This window comes from Bombina bombina, chromosome 1 (assembly GCF_027579735.1).
Source record: "Bombina bombina isolate aBomBom1 chromosome 1, aBomBom1.pri, whole genome shotgun sequence".
In the NCBI taxonomy this organism is placed as follows: Eukaryota; Metazoa; Chordata; class Amphibia; order Anura; family Bombinatoridae; genus Bombina; species Bombina bombina.
The window spans coordinates 486,699,629-486,721,497 of record NC_069499.1 but is presented as its reverse complement, the minus strand read 5'-3'; the positions used below and the strand labels follow the sequence as shown (position 1 = coordinate 486,721,497).

Below are 21,869 nucleotides of genomic sequence, written 5' to 3'. Positions count from 1 at the left end.
AATATTAATATGCCTATGTCCTCAAACTGATATAAAAGTATTCAATCCTCTGATAAGTTTATGTGGTGATCCCAGTGAATATAGTGATATTTTCAAAAAGCAATGCGTGAGATGTAAAATGTTAAGCAAAAAAGAAAAAAAGAAATTGATAGCTTCAAAAATTGCAAAAAATTCCAAAAATTAATCACTCAAAAAATGTGATGCAAAAAAAGAAAATAATCGTTGAAAAAATGTGTAAAATTTGTGTAAATACATAAAAAACGTGGGACTTTTGGGGACTTGAAAAAGGCCCAGAATAGGGCCGAAACGCGTTGGCAACAAATTGGTGAGCTAATTTCTGATATTTTGTTATAATTATATAGCAGTATTGCGCTATGTCAATATTTCTTTTACAGGTCATCACATAGGACTTAAGGATTCAATTCAGGACACAGTTTGGAGACATTCTTTCACCACATATCACATTATATCACGCACCCAGGAATAGAGGATACATCCACTGGGAGGATTATTAGAGATACTATCTATTTATTTAGCTATTTCAGCACAACTACTATTTGGGATATACACCTTTTCCCATTTTTTGAGTGATTAATTTTTGGAATTTTTTTGCAATTTTTGAAGCTATCAATTTCTTTTTTCTTTTTTGCTTAACATTTTACATCTCACGCATTGATTTTTGAAGATATCACTATATTCATTGGGATCACCATATAAACTTATCAGAGGATTTAATACTTTTATATCAGTTTGAGGACATAGGCATATTAATATTGCACCCCTGTCATCAATTGTACCCTTGTCATCAGTCACCGATGCTGTACTGTGATTAACATTTATCAATTGTTGATTGGACATCATTGTTGATTGGACATCATTATTTCTTAATGTAATCCTGTGATCATATTCATTATTTATTTTAACATTTTGTTTTAAAATTGTGTTTTTATTGTATGTAACATGGATCCATGCTTATAATCTATTGCTTTTAATTTATTATACATTATTTTTGTATCATATTGACCACATTATATTATCCTATCATTTTTAATAATATATTTAAATAAAAAGTCATTCTCTAGTCTAATCAATTAGAGTTGACATTTTTATCATCTCAATATCAGGCTTCTTAACATTCATTTTTAACATTTGCATCAAATGATCTAGTTCCACAAGTCCTTATCTATATTCCTTGGCCTTTCATTAGGCGCTCCAGGGTCACTCAATCCCAAAAAATTCTAAAATGTCCACAAGTCCAAATAACAAGCCAGGAGTCAAAACCAGAGCTGGTAGTCAGACAAGCCGAGTCAGGAGCCAAAGCGAATAGTCAGACGAGCCGGAATCAGGAACAAGGAGAACAGCAGAGTCGGGAACAAGCCAGGGATCGGGAACCAGGAAGGACGTCAGGCAGCCAGGTAATACACAGGAACTCTCACAAACAGGTCTCAGACAACGCAAAGGCAAAGCATACTGAACAGAGGCCCTTTAAATAATAAGTGATGACATCACAATTCTGAGACTGCATCCTGTCTCACATGGATGATGCACAACAGTCTGGCCATAAAAGGAAGTGCAGGAAGTGAGCAGCATCCCCCACAATGCACCAAGTCAGGAAGAGAGGTGAGTAAAATGGATGCCAGCAGCACATGGCAAACACAACAGGGAAAAACCCTGACAGTACCCTCCCCTCAACGACCCCTCCCCCGCGGGAGGACAAAAGGCTTATTGGGGAAATGGGCATGGAAGGCACGGAGGAGGGCGGGAGCATGAACATCAGAGGAGGGAACCCAAGAACGCTCCTCCGGACCATAGCCCCTCCAGTGAACCAAATACTGTACACGGCCCCTGGACATACGAGAGTCAATAATGCTGCTGACCTCATATTCTTCATGGTTGTCAACAAAGATAGGACGGGGACGAGGCAACACAGTGGTAAACCGATTACAAACCAATGGTTTCAAGAGGGAGACATGAAAAACATTGGAGATGCGCATAGCAGGAGGAAGGTCAAGAGCGTAGGCCACAGGATTAACCCGTCGGAGTATTCGAAAAGGACCAACATAACAGGGAGCCAATTTATTGGAAGGCACACGAAGGTTCAAGTTGCGGGAGGACAGCCAAACTCTCTCACCAACCTGGTAGGAAGGTGCAGGCAGACGCCTACGATCAGCCTGGAACTTTTGGCGCTACATAGAACGATGAAGGCAATCCTGAATCTGCACCCACGTGGAACGGAGTTGCCGGAGATGCTCCTCCAAAGCCGGTATACCCTGAGACATGAATGAATCGGGCAACAAGGATGGTTGAAACCTATAATTCGCCATGAACGGGGATAACTTGGAGGAAGCATTAATAGCACTATTACGAGCAAACTCTGCCCAAGGTAACAGTTCAGACCAATTATTGTGGTGATCTGAGACATAGCAACGAAGGAACAGTTCCAGAGCTTGATTAGACCATTCCGCAGCCCCATTGGATTGAGGGTGATATGATGAGGAGAAGGAAAGCTGTATCCCCATTTGCGCACAAAAGGAACGCCAAAATCTGGAGACAAACTGGCTACCCCGGTCCGAGAATATCTCCTTGGGTAACCCATGTAAACGGAAGACCTCCTGAGCGGTAGGCAGCTTCATCATGGGAATGCAATGTGACATTTTAGAATAACGGTCAACCACCATAAGGATAACGGTATTGCCATTGGAAACAGGGAGCTCGACAATGAAGTCCATGGAAAGATGTGTCCAAGGACGCTCACCATTAGCAATAGGTTGAAGAAGACCCACAGGAAGACGTTGAGGAGTCTTATTCTGTGCACAAACTGAGCAGGAGGCAACATACGCAGCAACATCAGAACGAAGACCTGGCCCCCAGAATTGTCGAGTGACAGACCAAATCATTTTTTTCTTGCCTGGGTGACCTGCGGCTTTAGGATAGTGGTAAGTGTGCAAAAGTTTAGTTCGAAGATTCTCAGGAACAAAACACTTACCACTAGGTTTATCAGGTGGTGCATTGGTTTGTGCAGCCAGGATCTCCTCCCCCAAGGGAGAAGTCAAATTAGTACATATGGTAGCCAAAATATGGTCAGGAGGTATAACAGGAGTAGGTACAGACTCCTCCTTTGACAGAGGCGAAAATTGTCGAGAGAGGGCATCAGCCCTAACATTCTTACTACCAGGCAGGTAGGAGACCACATAATTAAATTGAGACAAAAATAGCGCCCATCTGGCCTGTCGGGGCGACAAACGTTTTGCTTCAGATAGATAAGTTAAATTCTTGTGGTCAGTAAGAATGAGCACTGGAACGCTAGTACCCTCGAGAAGATGCCTTCATTCCTTGAGTGCCAAAATTATGGCCAGTAATTCCCTGTCACCAATTTTATAATTGCACTCCGCTGGAGACAATTTCTTAGAGAAGAAACCACACGGATGCAAGGAACCGTCAGGCGTAGGACGTTGAGACAAAAGGGCACCTACTCCAGTCTCAGACGCATCAACCTCAAGAACAAAAGGCAGGACAGGGTTAGGATGAGCCAGAACTGGAGCGGCAGCAAAGGCAGTCTTAAGACTATCAAAGGCCTCAATGGCAGTAGGTGACCAATGGAGTGGATCATTCTCTTTACGGGTCATGTCTGTGAAAGGTTTGACCAAGGAAGAAAAGTTTTTAATAAAACGTTGACTAGACCGAAGACCAACTGGGCGAGGCCACTGCAGAACTGCAGATAACTTGTCAGGATCCATGGAGAACCCTGCAACGGAGATAACATAACCTAGGAAGGTTACTTGAGTCTGATGGAACTCACATTTCTCAAGTTTACAAAACAGGCCGTTCTCACGTAGTCTCTGAAGAACCCGTGTAACATCAGAACGATGAGCCTCAAGTGTGGGTGAGTGTATGAGGATGTCGTCTAAGTACACCACAACACACTGTTGCAACATATCTCGTAGGACATCATTAATAAATTCCTGAAAAACAGCAGGAGCATTACATAGGCCAAAGGGCATTACAAGATACTCATAATGCCCGCTCCTGGTGTTAAATGCTGTTTTCCATTCGTGACCCTCCTTAATCCTAACAAGATTGTACGCTCCCCTCAAATCAAGTTTAGTAAAGACCGTAGCTCCCTTGAGGCGGTCAAAGAGTTCCGTAATGAGCGGAATAGGGTAAGCATTCTTAATGGTAAGACGATTAAGACCCCTATAATCGATACATGGTCTTAACTCGCCACCCTTTTTCTTGACAAAGAAGAAGCCAGCCCCTGCAGGAGAGCAGGATTTGCGGATGATCCCCCGCGACAGAGCATCAGCAACACACTCCTCCATAGCACAATTCTCTGCAACAGACAGAGGGTACACCCGGACTTGAGGAGGAATGGCTCTGGGTTGCAGGTCTATGGCACAATCGTAAGACCTGTGAAGAGGCAACATACCGGCACGCACCTTGTCAAACACGTCTCGGAACTCTCGGTACTCCTCTGGCAATTGAGATACCGAAGAAGTGCACAAGACTTTAACTGGTTTCCGAAGACAAGTGGAAATACACTGCAGGGACCATAACAAAATTTCGGAGCTGCGCGAGTCGAGACTGGGATTGTGCTTTTGGAGCCAGGGATAACCCAGAACAACTGGAAAATGCAGAGAGTTTATCACCTGGAACTAGAGGGTTTCAAAATGGAGAGCCCCAACAGCCATGGACAACGGAGCAGTTTCGTGAGTAATGAGTGCGGGCTGAAGGGGCCTGCCATCAATGGCCTCAATAGCAAGCGGAACGGACCGAGGCAAAACAGGAATGGAGTGCTTTGATACAAAAGCACTGTCAATGAAATAGCCAGCAGCACCGGCGTCAACAAGAGCCTGAGTGACCATGGAGGAGTCCACCCAGGAAAAGACAACCGTGACCAAAGGTTTCTCCTTAAGCGGTTCCGGGGACAAGGATAAACCACCCAAGGTCTGCCCCTGACAGGACCTTAGGTGTGAGCGTTTCCCGGCCGTGTAGAACAAGACTTCAAAAGGTGGCCCTGTAACCCACAATAGAGGCAGAGCCCCTCCCTCCTCCTAAAGGCCCTCTCCGCCGCGGAGAGACGCGTAAATCCCAACTGCATCGGCTCAGCAGTACCTGGTGACTCGAGACCAGGAGGCATGGGAGGCGAGGGAGGCATGGGTGGGAACGAACACATAGGAGACAACGGAACAGGAGGCTTCCGCAAGCGCTCCTTGAAAGAGGGCCTCTCTCTGAGTCTGATGTCAATTGGGATAAAAAAAAGGCACCAATGCCTCAAGATCCTCTGGTAAATCTCTGGCAGCAACTTAGTCTTTAATCGCATCAGAGAGCCCATGAAAGAAGGCGTCAACAAGGGCTTCATTGTTCCAACCTACCTGTGCGGCAAGCGTACGGAACTCAAAAGCATACTGAGCAACAGATCTTGTACCTTGCTGAATGGACATGAGTCATTAAGCAGCAGAGGAGGAGCGAGCCAGAACATCAAATACCCTTCGAAAGGAGGCCACAAATTCAGGGAAATTTGAAATCACAGGTTTATTAGTCTCCCACAAGGGATTAGCCCAGGCAAGAGCTGTGTCAGAGAGTAACGAGATGAGAAATCCCACCTTACCTCTGTCAGAGGGAAACGCCTGAGGTAACATCTCAAAGTAAATGCCCACCTGGTTCAAAAACCCTCTGCACTGAATAGGATCGCCTCCATATCGCTGAGATAGAGGTGCAGAACCGGACATGCTCCTGGTAGGCAAAGGTGCAGCAGCGGAAAAAGGAGCAGCCATAACATGCGGGACACTTTGGTCCAAATGTGCAGTGCGAGTCAGCAGGGTTTGCAGGGCTAGTGCAAATTGATCCAAGCGGTGATCCTGTACATCCATTCTGGAAATGATGGCAGGTAAAGGTGGATAATTAGCAGCATCAGGATTCATGGCCTTTGCGTAATGTCAGGGTGCCAGGAATCAGACTGAGACGAGAAGTGCAAAAATAGTCACACCTTTATTTATAGCAAAAAATTATAAAATGTCCACAAGTCAAATAACAAGCTAGGAGTCAAAACCAGAGCTGGTAGTCAGACAAGCCAAGTCAGGAGCCAAAGCAAATAGTCAGACGAGCCGGAATCAGGAACAAGGAGAACAGCAGAGTCAGGAACAAGCCAGGGATCAGGAACCAGGAAGGACGTCAGGCAGCCAGGTAATACACAGGAACTCTCACAAACAGGTCTCAGACAATGCAAAGGCAAAGCATACTGAATAGGGGCCCTTTAAATAATAAATGATGACATCACAATTCTGAGACTGCATCCTGTCTCACATGGATGATGCACAACAGTCTGGCCATAAAAGGAAGTGCAGGAAGTGAGCAGCATCCCCCACAATGCACCAAGTCAGGAAGAGAGGTGAGTAAAATGGCTGCCAGCAGCACATGGCAAACACAACAGGGAAAAACCCTGACAATCTCGTCAGGATGCCAAGCTTCAACTTTATAGATCCAGGTCGAGGGATCCTCAGGCCCAACTAATAGATGCCTTGGCAGTGCCTTGGTCATTCAGCCTAGCTTATGTGTTTCCACCGTTTCCTCTCCTTCCACGCATGATTGCTCGAATCAAACAGGAGAGAGCTTCAGTAATCCTGATAGAGCCAGGAGGCTTGGTATGCGGATCTGGTGGACATGTCCTCTCTGCCACCGTGGAAACTTCCTTTGAGACAGGACCTGCTCATTCAAGGTCTTTTCCTGCATCCAAATCTACATTCTCTGCAGCTGAGATTGAACGCTTGATTTTATCTAAGCGAGGATTCTCTGATTCGGTCATCGATACTTTGATACAGGCTTGAAAGCCTGTCACTAGAAAAATCTATCATAAGATATGGCGTAAATATCTTTATTGGTGTGAATCCAAGGGTTACTCATGGAGTAAAGTTAGGATTCCCAGGATTCTGTCTTTTCTCCAAGAGGGATTGGAGAAAGGGTTATCAGCAAGTTCCTTAAAGGGACAAATTTCTGCTTTGTCAATTTTGCGTCACAAGCGTTTGGCAGATATGCCAGATGTTTAGTCTTTTTGTAAGGCTCTGACTAGAATTAAGCCTGTATTTAGACCAATTACTCCTCCCTGGAGTTTGAATTTAGTTCTTCGAGATCTTCAAGGGGTTCCGTTTGAACCCATGCATTCCATAGATATTAAATTGTTATCTTGGAAAGTTCTGTTTTTAGTTGCTATTTCTTCTGCTCAAAGAGTTTCTGAGCTTTCAGCGTTACAATGTGATTCGCCTTATCTCATATTTCATTCTGATAAGGTGGTTTTAAGTACCAAACCTGGATTTCTTCCTAAGGTTGTTTCAAATAAGAATATTAATCAGGAAATTGTTGTTCCTTCCTTGTGTCCTAATCCTTCTTCTAAGAAGGAGCGTCTATTACATAATCTGGACGTGGTCCGTGCCTTGAAGTTTTACTTACAGGCGACTAAGGATTTCCGTCAATCATCTTCATTATTCATTGTTTATTCTGGAAAGCGTAGGGGTCAGAAAGCTACGGCTACCTCTCTTTCTTTTTGGCTAAGGAGTATCATCCGCCTGGCATATGAGACTGCTGGACAGCAGCCTCCTGAAAGAATTACGGCTCATTCTACTAGGGCTGTGGCTTCCACATGGGCCTTTAAAAACGATGCTTCTGTTGAACAGATTTGTAAGGCTGCGACTTGGTCGTCCCTTCATACTTTTTCCAAATTTTCCAAATTTGATACTTTTGCTTCTTCTGAGGCTGTTTTTGGGAGAAAAGTTCTTCAAGCAGTGGTGCCTTCCGTTTAGGTATCTGTCTTGTCCCTCCCTTTCATCCGTGTCCTGTAGCTTTGGTATTGTATCCCACAAGTAAGGATGAAATCCGTGGACTCGTGGTATCTTGTAGAAGAAAAGGAAATTGATGCTTACCTGATAAATTGATTTCTTCTACGATACGACGAGTCCACGGCCCTCCCTGTCATTTTAAGACAGATTATATTTTATTTTTTACAACTTCAGTCACCTCTGCACCTTTTAGCTTTTCCTTTCTCTTCCTAAAACCTTCGGTCGAATGACTGGGGGTGGAGGGAAGGGAGGAGCTATATATACAGCTCTGCTGTGGTGCTCTTTGCCACTTCCTTTGAGCAGGAGGATAATATCCCACAAGTAAGGATGAAATCCGTGGACCCGTCGTATCGTAGAAGAAATCAATTTATCAGGTAAGCATAAATTTCCTTTTTACCCTCTGAATTAATCAGACCTAATGTTTTCCTTTTTCTTGTTCTATTTATCAATTTCGCTACGTATTTGCTACCTTTATTGCCAAATCTTTCAAAGTATACTGAGCCCTTCAAAAGGGCTTTCCCCGCTGTAGAGAGCAAAAATTCCTCTCTTTCTTTTCTAGCTTTATAATAGGCTTCTCTAATCCCTTTTGTCGGCGAGCTTCTCATTCTCGAATATGCTGAAGATAAAGCTGCTGAGAATTTCTCCTGACTAATTTGGGCTTCTTTTTTTGCTCTAATTACATATGTTGTAATATCTGCTTTTAGCGTAGCTTTTGCTGCTTCCTAATAAATGTCTACCTTACCCGAATAATTCAGATGGTTATACTTAAAATCCTGCCATTTTCCCTTTAAGAACTGAACAAACTTTATTGAATTGTTCAAATAACTAGGCATGTAAAATGAATTATAATTTGTTTTATTGGGCTCCTTTATTACCAAAATTATAGGGGCATGATCTGATAATGTGAACTCCAAGATTTTTGTGTCCTCAATTCTATTGATTAGTGTTCCTGATATCAAAAATAATTCTTGCCTAGCTAAAGTCAAATGAGATTTGGATAAACATGTGTATTCTAAATTATTGGGGTTAAAAAATCTCCATACATCCCTCAAATTATATAAATCTAATAAAGTTGAGAATTTTTTTTTCTTCATATTTTGAGTTCCGATTTGGAATTGTTTTCCTCTGATTGCCCCCCCCCCCCCAGTTTCCCCCTGTCAAGGATATAATCTGGTGTGATGTTATAATCTCCCATAATAATTGTCTCATACATTGAGAATTTATCTATGAGTTTAAAGAGATTCCTCCAGAATTTCCAATCTAATTTATTGGGTCCGTATATGTTTCCAATAAAGTGATCCCTACCTTCTATGTTTATATGTATAAACACATATCTTCCTTCCTTATCAATTATTTTTTGCTTAATTGCATAGTTCAACTTCTGATGTAATACAAGTGCGGATTTCTTGTACGATGAGCTAATTACTTCGGCTATCCAACCAGCCCTAATTTTTTGATGTTCACCCTCAGACAAATGTGTTTCCTGAAGGCCTATGATATCTACTTTTTTCTTACTCAAAAAATTCACAATGGCTTTTTGTTTTATTGGGGAGTTTATCCCCCCACATTCCAAGATAGTAAGTTAACCATTACATTTCTTTAAACTCTGCCATATATTAGTAAAAACAGGGGAGAAAAACAAAACAAAAAACAAAAACAAAAGAGAGGGGGGCAGAGAAAGGCGGGGAGAAGGACAGACACATAATCTTCAAAACAACTAAATCCTCCTCTTCCCTTATTGTTCCCATCTTTTATCATCCCCATAGATCTTCATTCTATATGCTTTCATCTTAATACCCAATATGAAATTACCCATCTCATTGCCCAACTTTGTTCTCCTAATACCTCTCAGTAAAGAATTCCCCCCCAAGAGAGAAGAAAAAAACCCAAAACAAACAAACACCTAATACAGTGTGTATTGCCACCATTATAAATATCCCTAGTTTCCCTTTAAGCATACATTCTTTACATGTTACCATGTGCAGTAACCTCATTGTGAGTATTCATAAATTCCCTTTAACTTCCTTTTACATACATCCTCACCTTTACACTAATCGCCCTTATGGATTATCCTCTAAGGCTTCACTAAATATCTAGATAAATATAGCGCGCTCCTTAAAGAGCCAGCTAACCTTATTGTGTAAAAAATTCTTTGCCTTAAGTGTTTTACGTGCAATTCTCATGTTTTCAACAAACAAACTACTGTAGTATTCCTGTGAGCTCTCTGTGAATATCTAAGTAAACCATTTACAGTTCCCTCCTTTGAGTGCTCATAATTTCTTTTAAGAATCAATATACTCTACATGCATATCTCACATTTATCAATAAACAAACTTATATATTACACTTATAAACTTTCCCTGGATGTCTAAACCATTAAAACATTCTCATTTAAAACTAACTAACCTACTTGTGCGAATTTTTTTTCCATGCACTAGGTGTTATACACATATTTCACACATTTTCAACAAACAGGTAAGTATATAACCTCTATGAGTGACTAAAATTTAAACCACTGACATATTCAATCATAGTAAAAAAAAAATAAAAAAAATAATAAAGAAATCCCCCTTGCCATGTGCTATATTCTCATTGTGAGTATTCATAAATTCCTTTTACATACATCCTCACCTTTACAATATTCGCGCTTATAAATTATCTTCTAAACCTTCACTAAATATCTGAACAAGTATAGCGCGCTCCTTTAAGAGCAAACTAACCTTTTTGTGTAAAGATTTCCTTGCTTTAAGTGTTTTTTGTGCATTTCTCATGTTTTCAACAAACCAACTACTATAATATTCCTGTGAGCTCTCTGTGAGTATCTAAATAAGCCATTTACAGTTCCCTCGTTTGAGTGCCCAAAGTTTCTTTTTTTTATTTTAAAATATATTTTATTATAACAAAATCAACTTACATATCAGTATTACAGACAATGGTTGAGAATGTCAAATCAGTGTTTTTCAGTTGTATTCAATTTACAAAGTATAAATCCTGAGATGGTTTTTAACAAAATAAAAACAAGTTCTACATTATCTGCTGTGTGTTAAAAAAAAAAAAATTTTTAGAGAAGAAAGAGAGAAAAAAAAAGGGGGAAAAAGGGAGAATCTCAAAATTGAGAAAAAAGAAAAGAAGAAAGAAAGGAAGGGAGGGGAGAGGGGAAGAAAAGAGAAAAATCCCCCCCCCTCACACTACAAAACCATTTTAAACAAAAACAATAATCCTTCAGTCTGTTGCATTCAATGTTCATGCCTATGCCATATCAAAAGAGAATTTTTCAAGTCGTTCATGAGGAGAAAGAGATAGCTCCACCACATTATTAGCAAAATGTATTATCGTTTGCTAAGTTTATAAACTTTTGTCCGTCTAAATCCTTTTGTTATTTATTACTAGGGAGTCAGGTCGCCCCGCATGTTTCTTACCTCCAAGGAGGATGAGTTAACTATTGTAGGGTGCATCATCCAATAGAACCATACCTTCTGAAATGTTTCGGTTGTCCCCAAAATTACTGCAGCTGTCTCATGTAGAGAGTAGGTCAGCCTAAATTTATCTGTAACTTCCTGCCATGTCGGGGGTCTCTCCCTCCAAAATCTAGCAATTACTGTTCTAGTTATTGTGCAGAGAATTTTTATGAAAGTATTGATGTGTTTATGAAATCTTGGGGAGGGGGCGTTGAGAAGCCCTTGTTCCATAGTCAGTGTAATCTGTTCTTCTAGCAGCACACTCAGGTATAATGAAAGATTAGACCATATCTGTGCTACCCCAGGGCATGTCCACCACATATGGTTATATGACCCTTCTGTATTACACCCTCTGTAACAGTGTTTACTCTGTCCTTCCCCAAAGTGAAATGTTCTGGTTGGTGTTAGGTACCATCTAAAAATGGTTTTAATACTATTCTCCCTGAGATCTGCATTCAAAAGACCTCTATTTGCTGAATGTAACAGTTCCCACCATTCGTGGATTTCCAGTGTTGTGTTAGTTTCTAACTCCCATTTAAGCATTATGGAGGATTTGTCAGTACTATATGTTGTCTGTAGCATTATGTAAATCTGCGAAATTGCCTGTTTCGGTCTGATGTGCGTACTACAAAGTTTCTCCAAGGAGGTGCTTGGTTGTTTAGGAATTTTGGGTATAATTTTATTTAAAGCCGATTGCAATTGAAGATAAAGGTACCACGGTAATGGGATCGGGGATAAAGTCGCCTGTACTTGAGTAAAGGAAAGAATTTTACCCTGATTTATCAAATCACCCACTCGGTAAAAACCTTTGTTTTCCCATATATCCAGTTGTTTCCTATATTCTGCAGGAACCAGATATTTAATTGGCATTTTAGCCGAATATTCTGGGAATATACTTTTATTTTTGGTCCTTGTGTTCCAGTGAAGTGCAGAAAAGTTGGTGGGTTGGGAGTAAGTCTGTGTCTTGGTGTTAAAGAGGGTCCTATCCCAGATGAGATCTTCTGGAGAGTTTAATCCTCCAAGATCTGCTTCTAGTTTGGGCCAGATCACATCTCTTCTCATCGCACCCAGTAGCATATGTTGAGCTAGCCTGGCAGCATCGTAGTAATCTAATATATTGGGAACCCCCACACCTCCCAGCTGACGATGTTTAGCAAGTGTATGAAAGGAAATTCTTGAATGCTTTTTCCCATTTATAAAATGTGTAATTTCCGATTGCATGGTTTTAATGTCTTTTTTGGGTACTCCTATGGGCAAAGTTCGGAATAGGTATAGGAGTCTTGGGAGTAGGTTCATTTTAATGACTGACATTCTGCCATACCATGAAAACTGGAAATGTTTCCATCTATTAATATCTTTGTTCAGCTCTTTGTATAGGGGAAGGTAGTTAGCCTTATACAGGTCGTCCTAATGAGTCGTCAAATTGACTCCCAAGTACCTTATGTGGGATTTAACCCAAGCAAAGGTGAAATTTATTTCTATTAGTTTTTGTGTGTGGGAAGGTAATGCTATCGGTAAGGCTTCACTCTTATCTAAGTTAATTTTGTAACCCGATATGGCAGAAAACCGGTCAAGAATCTCATATAAATATGTAAGGCAGGTCAGGGGTTTAGTTAATGTCAATAACACGTCGTCTGCGAAGAGAGATATTTTGTAATCGTTGTCTTTAATTCTGAGTCCTGTAATATTGGGAGATTTCCTAATTAACGATGCCAACGGTTCTATGCAGATAGCAAATAGTAAGGGGGATAGTGGGCATCCCTGTCTTGTACCGTTTTTAATGTCTATCGGTTGGGACTGGTACCCCATGGATCTAATCACAGCTGTGGGTGTTGAATAAATGTTTTGCAATGCTTCTATGAAGGGTCCCCTAAAGCCCATAGCCTCCAGAACTGCAAACATATATGACCAATCAATTCTGTCAAACGCCTTCTCCGCATCCAAAGAAAGAATCAGAGAAGGCGTTTGAGTTTTATCCAAGTGGGACATAATTGCTATCGTGCGTCTAATGTTATCCGGTGCCTCCCTACCCACCACAAACCCCACTTGATCCCTATGTATCAGTTCCGGTAGAATTTTCTTTAGCCTATTGGCCAGTATTTTAGTAAAGATTTTCAAATCCTGATCTATCAGGGAAATAGGTCTATAACTGGCGCACCATTTTGTGTTTTTCCCAGGTTTAGGGATCACCACAATCCTGGCTCCCAGAAGATCTTTAGGTATTTCATGTCCCTGCATCACATAATTAGAGAACTTCACTAGGTGGGGAATCAAAGAATGTTTAAATAATTTATAATATTCCCCCGGGAAACCGTCAGGTCCCGGGGCTTTGCCTGGTTTCAACTCTTTTATGGCCTGTTGGACTTCATTACTGGTTATATCTTGGTTAAGAGCTTCCCTATCTACATCTGATAATAATGGTAGACTTGCTTCCTCCAGGAATTCTGTCCTCAAGGAATCAGTCTTCTCTGAATGGATGACAGTGGTCCCGTCATATAGATTGCGATAGTATTGTGCAAAGCATTCTACTATCTCATGTGGATTGCTAGTTAATGTACCATCAGATTGTTGGAGTTGGACAATTGTGGATGACCTTATTTTCTCTCTTATTTTGTTTGCCATATATCGGTCTGGTTTATTTGTGTATATATAATAGTTTGCTTTCAATCTAAATGCCGTTCTGAGTGCCTGATCATTTAATATGTTAGCCAATTTTGTGCGGGTCTCCCGTATTTTTTTCAATGTTGCATCTGACCGTGTAATTTTATGTTGTGTTTCTAGTGTTTCTATTTCCTCCTGTAAGGTCTTTCTTTGTGAATTTAACCAAAGTTTCTTTTAATGATCAACATGCTCTACATGCCTATCTTACATTTTTCAATAAACAAAGTTATATATTACACTGATAAACTTTCCCTGGGTGTCTAAACCCTTAGAGCATTCTCATTTCAAGCTAACTAGCCTATTTGTGCGAAGAGAATTTCCATGCACTAGGTGTTTTACACATATTACCCACATTTACAACAAACAGGTAGGTATATAAACTATAAGTGATTAGGCTCTAAACCAATATGACATATTCAATCATAATAAATAGAAAAAAAAATGTGTATGTATTCTTTCTTTAATCCTCCAGGGAGGAAAACCTCACTGGAAAGTAAAAGGCAGTCCATCAATCAAAAAAACTAGTTGGGCTCCATTTCTCTGTCCAAAAATCTTTGGGCCTGGTCAGGTGATTCAAAAACAAAAAAATCGTTCGCTGCTCTGATTTTCAGTTTGGCCGGATACATTAGGGAGAAGTTCTTCCCTTCCTTCACCAACCGAGTGCAAATAGATGAAAACACCTTCCTTTTACTTGCAGTCTCATTTGAAAAGTCTTGGAAGATTAAGATTCTTCCTTCTTTATAGGTAAGCTGGTGTAGCTTTCTGTAAGCTCTCAGGATAGCCCATTTACTTTGGAAGCATAGATACTTCACTACCACCGTTCTGGGTCTGGCTGGTCTCGTCTCAGATGCTTCCATTATTCGTCCCACCCGGTGGACTCTTTCTACCACAAATCTGGCCCCTCCTCCATTTCCAATAGTGAAGGCAAAGTTTTTCCTGCAAAGTGTATCAAGTTCTCTGGTTTTACCTCTTCATTTAGCCCAATTATCCTTAAGTTGTTTTGTCTGCTTCAATCCTCCAATTCTTCAACTTTAGCTTCCAGTTTGAGATTTTGCTTTATTAATAAATTGAGTTTAGAATCTTTGGTATTTAAGTTATCTTCGCAGTATGAAATTCTTTGCTCCATTTCTGTGAGCCGCTCATTTTGCCTATTCATCTCCTCCATAATTGAAGCCAATTTTATATGTATTTCTTCCATTTTAGGAAAAATTAAAGGGACATAATACTCATATGTTAAATCACTTGAAACTGATGCAGTATAACTGTAAAGAGCTGACAGTAAAATATCACCTGAGCATCTCTATGTAAAAAAGGAAGATATTTTACCTCACAATCTCCTCAGCTCAGCAGAGTAAGTTCCGTGTAAAAAGTTATATTCAGCTGCTCCCAGCTGCAGGTAAAAATAAAAAAAAATGAAGAAATGAACAGTAGTCAATCAGCATCAGCAGTGCTGAGGTCATGAACTCTTACTGTGATCTCATGATATTTGACTTAACTCTCATGAGATTTCATAGTAAGCTTCCTTTACCTGATTGGTGAAATAATATGAGAGTTCACGAGGCTCATCCCCTAAGCTGTCCTAGGACAGACACACTAAAATGCTGCTTAGAAATCCTTTACAATGGGAGGTGGCTACTGAGGAACTTTTGAGGTAAAATATCTTTCTTTTTTACCTAGAGATGTTCAGGAGATATTTTCTAGTCAGCTTTTTACAGCTATGCTGCATCACTTTCAAGTGTTTAAACATTTGGGTATTATGGCCCTTTAATGCAGAAACTTGACTGGCAATAATATTTACCTCACTTTCCTCACTTTTCTCTTCCAGTAATGATGAGCCTGAGATTTTAATATTTTTATTGGGTTTTCTTTCCCCTATTTTTTGCTTACAAACAGTCCGGGGATTTCAAATGTTGCTAGCAATATTATTAAAATTCCATTTTTTTCCCCTTCAAAACCACTTGCTGCTGCAATCACAGTGTAATACACATACTGACAAAAGGGAGATGTAAAAAAGGCAGTACCTTGTTTCCTCTGCTGTTATTTTCTCCTTATGTGTTTCCCTCTGTAATCCAGGACTTGGAGCTGGACTTGGAGGGAGGGTCTCACCTGTTCTTGGAGGTGGTGGAATTTCTGAGCGGACTCACCAGCGTGAGCCTATGCCGTTCCTCCTGGCCGTGGCTTATACCCGGATCATCCGGTCCGTACTGTCCAACGTCACTACTGCCGACCTGCAGACCCACTATACCTCCGTGGGTTTGTTAAAATGCAGCCTTTCTGCTAGGCAGAGCTAGCTTCTTAGCTTGTTTGGTAGGCGCTCAGCTCTCAGCCCCTTCCCTCTCTGCCTTCCTCTGCAGACGCTCGTGCGTGCAGCTCCTCAAACCGCCTCCTGCGTGGGGTGTGACGGCACCACTGTGCCACTCCCCCAGCCATCCAATTCCATGACCTAGTTTAAGGTACCATGGGTGCCCTGGCTCCTGTATTTGTTGAGCTCTGATATAATACTATGCAATGTAGTGTCCTTATGTTTTTCATTATTTTGGGCTGCTGTTATGTCACTTATAAGCCAAAACACATTTAATGGTGATATAAACAAAATAATATATTCACACATTGTCCGTATTCCCCTAAAGATGGCAATTACTCCCTGCCCCCTTCTACCCATGGGTTCTAGGGTCTTAAATAGATTAATCCAATAGGTTTCCTTTTTTTTTTAATAAGTAAATGGGATATTAAAACCAAAATTTTTCTTTTGTGATTCAGATAGAGCATGCAACTTTCTAATTTACGTCTATTATCATTTTTTCTTCTTCGTTCTCTTGGTATCTTTATTTAAAAAATCAGGAGTGTAAGCTTAGGAGCCAGCCCATTTTTGGTTCAGCAACCTGGTTAGCGCTTGCTGATTTGTGGCTAATCACCTCCAATTGTATAGTCTAGAACCACAACAAACACAAACCACGTCATGTGAATGTAAACCAGAACTGTAAACTGAATGTAAAACACAACTGGTTTTAGATAGTTGTATGAAGTTGCTGAGAAGTACAAGTTTGCATTTGAAATATAAAGCATTGCAGGTAAGCTGCTCCAATAATAACAGATCCAGGGAATAATAAATATATAAAGGAGCTATGTAGAGAGCAGTATTTTCACTCAGGTGAAATATTCTTAAATGATCCTTTAGCACTGAGAGATCCTTAGTGAGATTTTCAAAAGGTAGATTTTGCTTTACTTCTCCAAGGGGCGTTCCCTGCATTTCTTGGTATTCTTTTGTGAAAGCTAATCCTAGGTAGGCTGATATGCTAATTTCTAAGGTGTTGAACCACCTCTTATTTCATTGCATCAAATGCAATTGGAGAGTTTTTTTTTTTTTTTTAAAGGACAGTCTACTCCAGAATTGTTATTATTTAAAAAGATTGGTAATCCCTTTATTACCCTTTCACCAGAATAACCAACACTGTTATATTAAAGGGACACTGAACCCAAATGTTTCAGATAGAGCATTGAATTTTAAGCAACTTTCTAATTTACTCCTATTATCAATTTTTTCTTTGTTCTCTTGCTATCTTTATTTGAAAAAGAAGGCATCTAAGCTAAGGAGCCACTTGATATTTTTGGTATAGGTTTGTGCAATAGTATTGTTGCTAGGTCTAGTGGTATTTGTATTGAGAGTAACCTATTTATCTCTGTTGCCACTAAAGACCAGTAATTATTTCTCTTTCAAGGTGTATCCAGTCCACGGATTCATCCTTTACTTGTGGGATATTCTCATTCCGTACAGGAAGTGGCAAAGAGAGCACACAGCAGAGCTGTCCATATAGCTCCCCCTCTAGCTCCACCCCCCAGTCATTCTCTTTGCCGGCTCTAAGCACTAGGGTCTCTCTACGGGAGGGTAAAGTGAATGTGGGCAAGAGATGTTCACGATCCCTGGGCATTAGACATTGTTTCCCAGGGATATCTTCTAGAATTCAAGGACGCCCCAAGGGGAAGGTTCCACATTTCTCGTCTGTCTACAGACCAGACAAAGAAAGAGGCGTTCTTACGCTGTGTAGAAGATCTACATACGATGGGAGTGATATACCCAGTTCCAAGAGCAAGGACTGGGTTTTTACTCAAAACCTGTTTGTGGTTCCCAAAAAAGAGGGAACTTTCAGACCAATCCTGGATCTAAAAATTCTAAACAGATTCCTCAGAGTCCCATCATTCAAGATGGAGACCATTCGGACAATCTTACCTATGATCCAGGAAGGTCAATATATGACTACCGTGGATCTAAAGGATGCGTACCTGCATATTCCTATCCACAAAGATCATCATCAGTTTTCTCAGGTTCGCTTTTCTAGACAAGCATTACCAGTTTGTGGCTCTTCCATTCGGGTTAGCCACTGCTCCCAGAAATTTCACAAAGGTACTAGGGTCCCTTCTGGCGGTTCTAAGACCGCGGGGCATAGCAGTGGCGCCTTATTTAGACGACATCTTAATTCAGGCGCCGTCTTTTCACAGAGCCAAGTCTCACACAGAGATTGTATTGGCCTTTCTGAGGTCTCACGGGTGGAAGGTGAACATCAAAAAGAGTTCTCTGTCCACACTCACAAGGGTTCTCTTCCTAGGAACGCTAATAGATTTGGTAGAAATGAAAATATTTCTGACGGAGGTCAGAAAGTTTAAACTTTTAACTACTTGCCGAGTTCTTCATTCCATTCCTCGGCCATTTGTAACTCAGTGCATGGAGGCAATCAGATTAATGGTAGCGGCAATGGACATTGTCCCTTTCGCTCGGATACATCTCAGACCACTGCAACTATGCATGCTCAAACAGTGGAATGGGGATTATGCAGATTTGTCTCCTCAAATACTGTTGGACCAGGAGACCAGAGATTCTCTTCTCTGGTGGTTGTCTCAGGATCACCTGTCTCAGGGAATATGTTTCCGCAGACCAGAGTGGATCATTGTAACGACCAACGCCAGTCTGTTAGGCTGTTAGACTCCCTGAAAGCTCAAGGCTTATGGTCTCGGGAAGAATCACTTCTCCCGATAAACATTCTGGAACTGAGGGCGATATTCAACGCATTTCAGGCATGGCCTCAACTAGCTGCGGCCAAATTCATCAGATTTCAGTCGGACAACATCACGACTGTAGCTTACATCAATCATCAAGGGGTAACAAAGAGTTCCCTAGTGATGAAGGAAGTAACCAAAATAATCAGGTGGGCGGAGGATCACTCCTGCCATCTCTCAGCAATTCACATCCCAGAAGTAGACAACTGGGAGGCGGATTTCCTGAGTCGTCAGATTCAGCTTTGGGGCACTCCAGAGTTGGATCTGATGGCGTCCCGTCAGAACACCAAACTTCCTCTCTACGGGGCCAGGTCCCGGGACCCCAAGGCGGTATTGATAGATGCTCTAGCAGCGCCTTGGTCCTTCAATCTGGCTTATGTTTTCCCACCGTTTCCCCTTCTCCCTCGTCTGGTCGCCAGAATCAAGCAGGAGAAGGCTTCGGTGATTCTGAAGGCGCCTGCGTGGCCACGCAGGACTTGGTATGCAGACCTAGTGGACATGTCATCTGTCCCACCATGGACACTGCCAATGAGGCAGGATCTTCTAATTCAGGGTCCATTCAAGCATCCAAATCTAATTTCTCTACGTCTGACTGCTTGGAGATTGAACACTTAATTCTATCAAAGCGTGGTTTCTCTGAGTCAGTTATAGATACCCTGATTCAGGCGAGAAAGCCTGTCACCAGGAAAATCTACCATAAGATATGGCGGAAATATCTTTGTTGGTGTGAATCCAAGGGTTACTCATGGAGTAAGATTAGGATTCCCAGGATATTGTCTTTTCTCCAAGAAGGTTTGGAGAAAGGATTGTCAGCTAGTTCCTTAAACGGACAGATATCTGCTCTGTCTATCCTTTTACACAAGCGTCTGGCAGAGGTTCCAGACGTTCAAGCGTTTGCACAGGCCTTAGTCAGAATCAAGCCTGTCTATAAACCTGTGAGTCCGCCATGGAGTCTAAATCTAGTTCTTTCAGTTCTTCAAGGGGTTCCGTTTGAACCTTTACATTCCATAGATATTAAGTTGTTATCTTGGAAAGTTTTGTTTTTGGTAGCTATCTCTTCTGCTCGAAGAGTCTCAGAATTATCTGCCTTACAGTGCGATTCACCTTACCTGGTGTTCCACGCAGATAAGGTAGTTTTGCGTACCAAACCTGGTTTCCTTCCTAAAGTGGTTTCTAATAAGAATATTAACCAGGAAATAGTTGTTCCTTCTCTGTGTCCTAATCCTTCTTCGAAGAAGGAACGTCTGTTGCACAATCTTGATGTAGTTCGTGCTCTAAAGTTCTATTTGCAAGCAACTAAGGATTTCAGACAAACATCCTCCTTGTTTGTTATCTATTCTGGTAAGAGGAGAGGTCAGAAAGTGACTGCTACCTCTCTTTCCTTTTGGCTGAAAAGCATCATCCGTTTGGCCTATGAGAGTGCTGGCCAGCAGTCTCCTGAAACTATTACTGCTCATTCTACCAGAGCAGTGGCTTCCACATGGGCTTTTAAAAACGAGGCTTCTGTGGAACAGATTTGTAAGGCAGCGACTTGGTCTTCACCGCATACTTTTTCAAAATTTTACAAATTCGATACTTTTGCTTCTTCGGAGGCTATTTTTGGGAGAAAGGTTTTGCAAGCAGTGGTGCCTTCCGTTTAAGGTACCTGCCTTGTTCCCTCCCTTCATCCGTGTCCTAAAGCTTTGGTATTGGTATCCCACAAGTAAAGGATGAATCCGTGGACTGGATACACCTTGCAAGAGAAAACAGAATTTATGCTTACCTGATAAATTACTTTCTCTTGCGGTGTATCCAGTCCACGGCCCGCCCTGGCAATTAAGTCAGGTGAAAATTTTTTGTTTAAACTACAGTCACCACTGCACCCTATGGTTTCTCCTTTTTCTTCCTAACCTTTGGTCGAATGACTGGGGGGTGGAGCTAGAGGGGGAGCTATATGGACAGCTCTGCTGTGTGCTCTCTTTGCCACTTCCTGTAGGGAATGAGAATATCGCACAAGTAAAGGATGAATCCGTGGACTGGATACACCGCAAGAGAAAGTAATTTATCAGGTAAGCATAAATTCTGTTTTTTGGGCAGAACCACCATATATGTATAAGAGTACCTCTCTCTCTGCATTCTCTACAACATCGATCTGAAGAGTTAGAGAATATGACTTTAACTCTATTGAAAAACTTTAAGAATGTAATATGTTTGTTTTTTTCACTACCATATGAGATTTGGAAAAAATAAAATTATTTTTTTAATCTTACGTTCTATTTAAATTGAGTAACTATAATTTTTTCTTTCATGTTTCTTTAACAGGAACCCTTCTAAAATGAGATAGTCTGAGATCCAGTTGTGTTTGTCAGTACTTATAGTAGAAGGAAATAAATAATCAAATGGCAAAAACCATAGCAAGAGGAATATTTATTAAATTAAATTCTGTCCTTGGAAAATAAAATAGAAAACCACAAGGAGCGAGGACATAGGAGAGCGAGAAAGCCAGGGGAGAGGGATGTATTTGCAATAGAAGAGAGTGCATTTGCCTATCATTTAAAGGGACACTAAACCCAAATTTTTCCTTTCATGATTCAGATAGAGAGTACAAATTTAAACAACTTTCCAATTTACTTCTATTATCTAATTTGCTTCATTCTTTAGATATCCTTTGTTGAAGAAAGAGCAATGCACATGGGTTAGCCAAGCACACGTGGCATCTATGTGCAGCCACCAATCAGCAGCTACTGAGCCTATCTAGATATGCTTTTCAGCAAAGAATATCAAGACAATGAAGCTAATTAGATAATAGAAGTACATTAGAAAGTTCTTTAAAATTTCATGCTCTTTCTAAATTATAAAAGAAAAAATTTGGGTTTCATGTCCCTTTAAC

General features: G+C 41.0%; 1 protein-coding gene across 1 annotated transcript in view; it reads left to right on the top strand.

Moving 5' to 3' along the window:
• Positions 1-21,869, top strand: part of FAM171B (family with sequence similarity 171 member B) — a 403,258-nt gene that overhangs the window by 19,620 nt on the left and 361,769 nt on the right. The gene's annotated exons all lie outside the window — the stretch shown is intronic.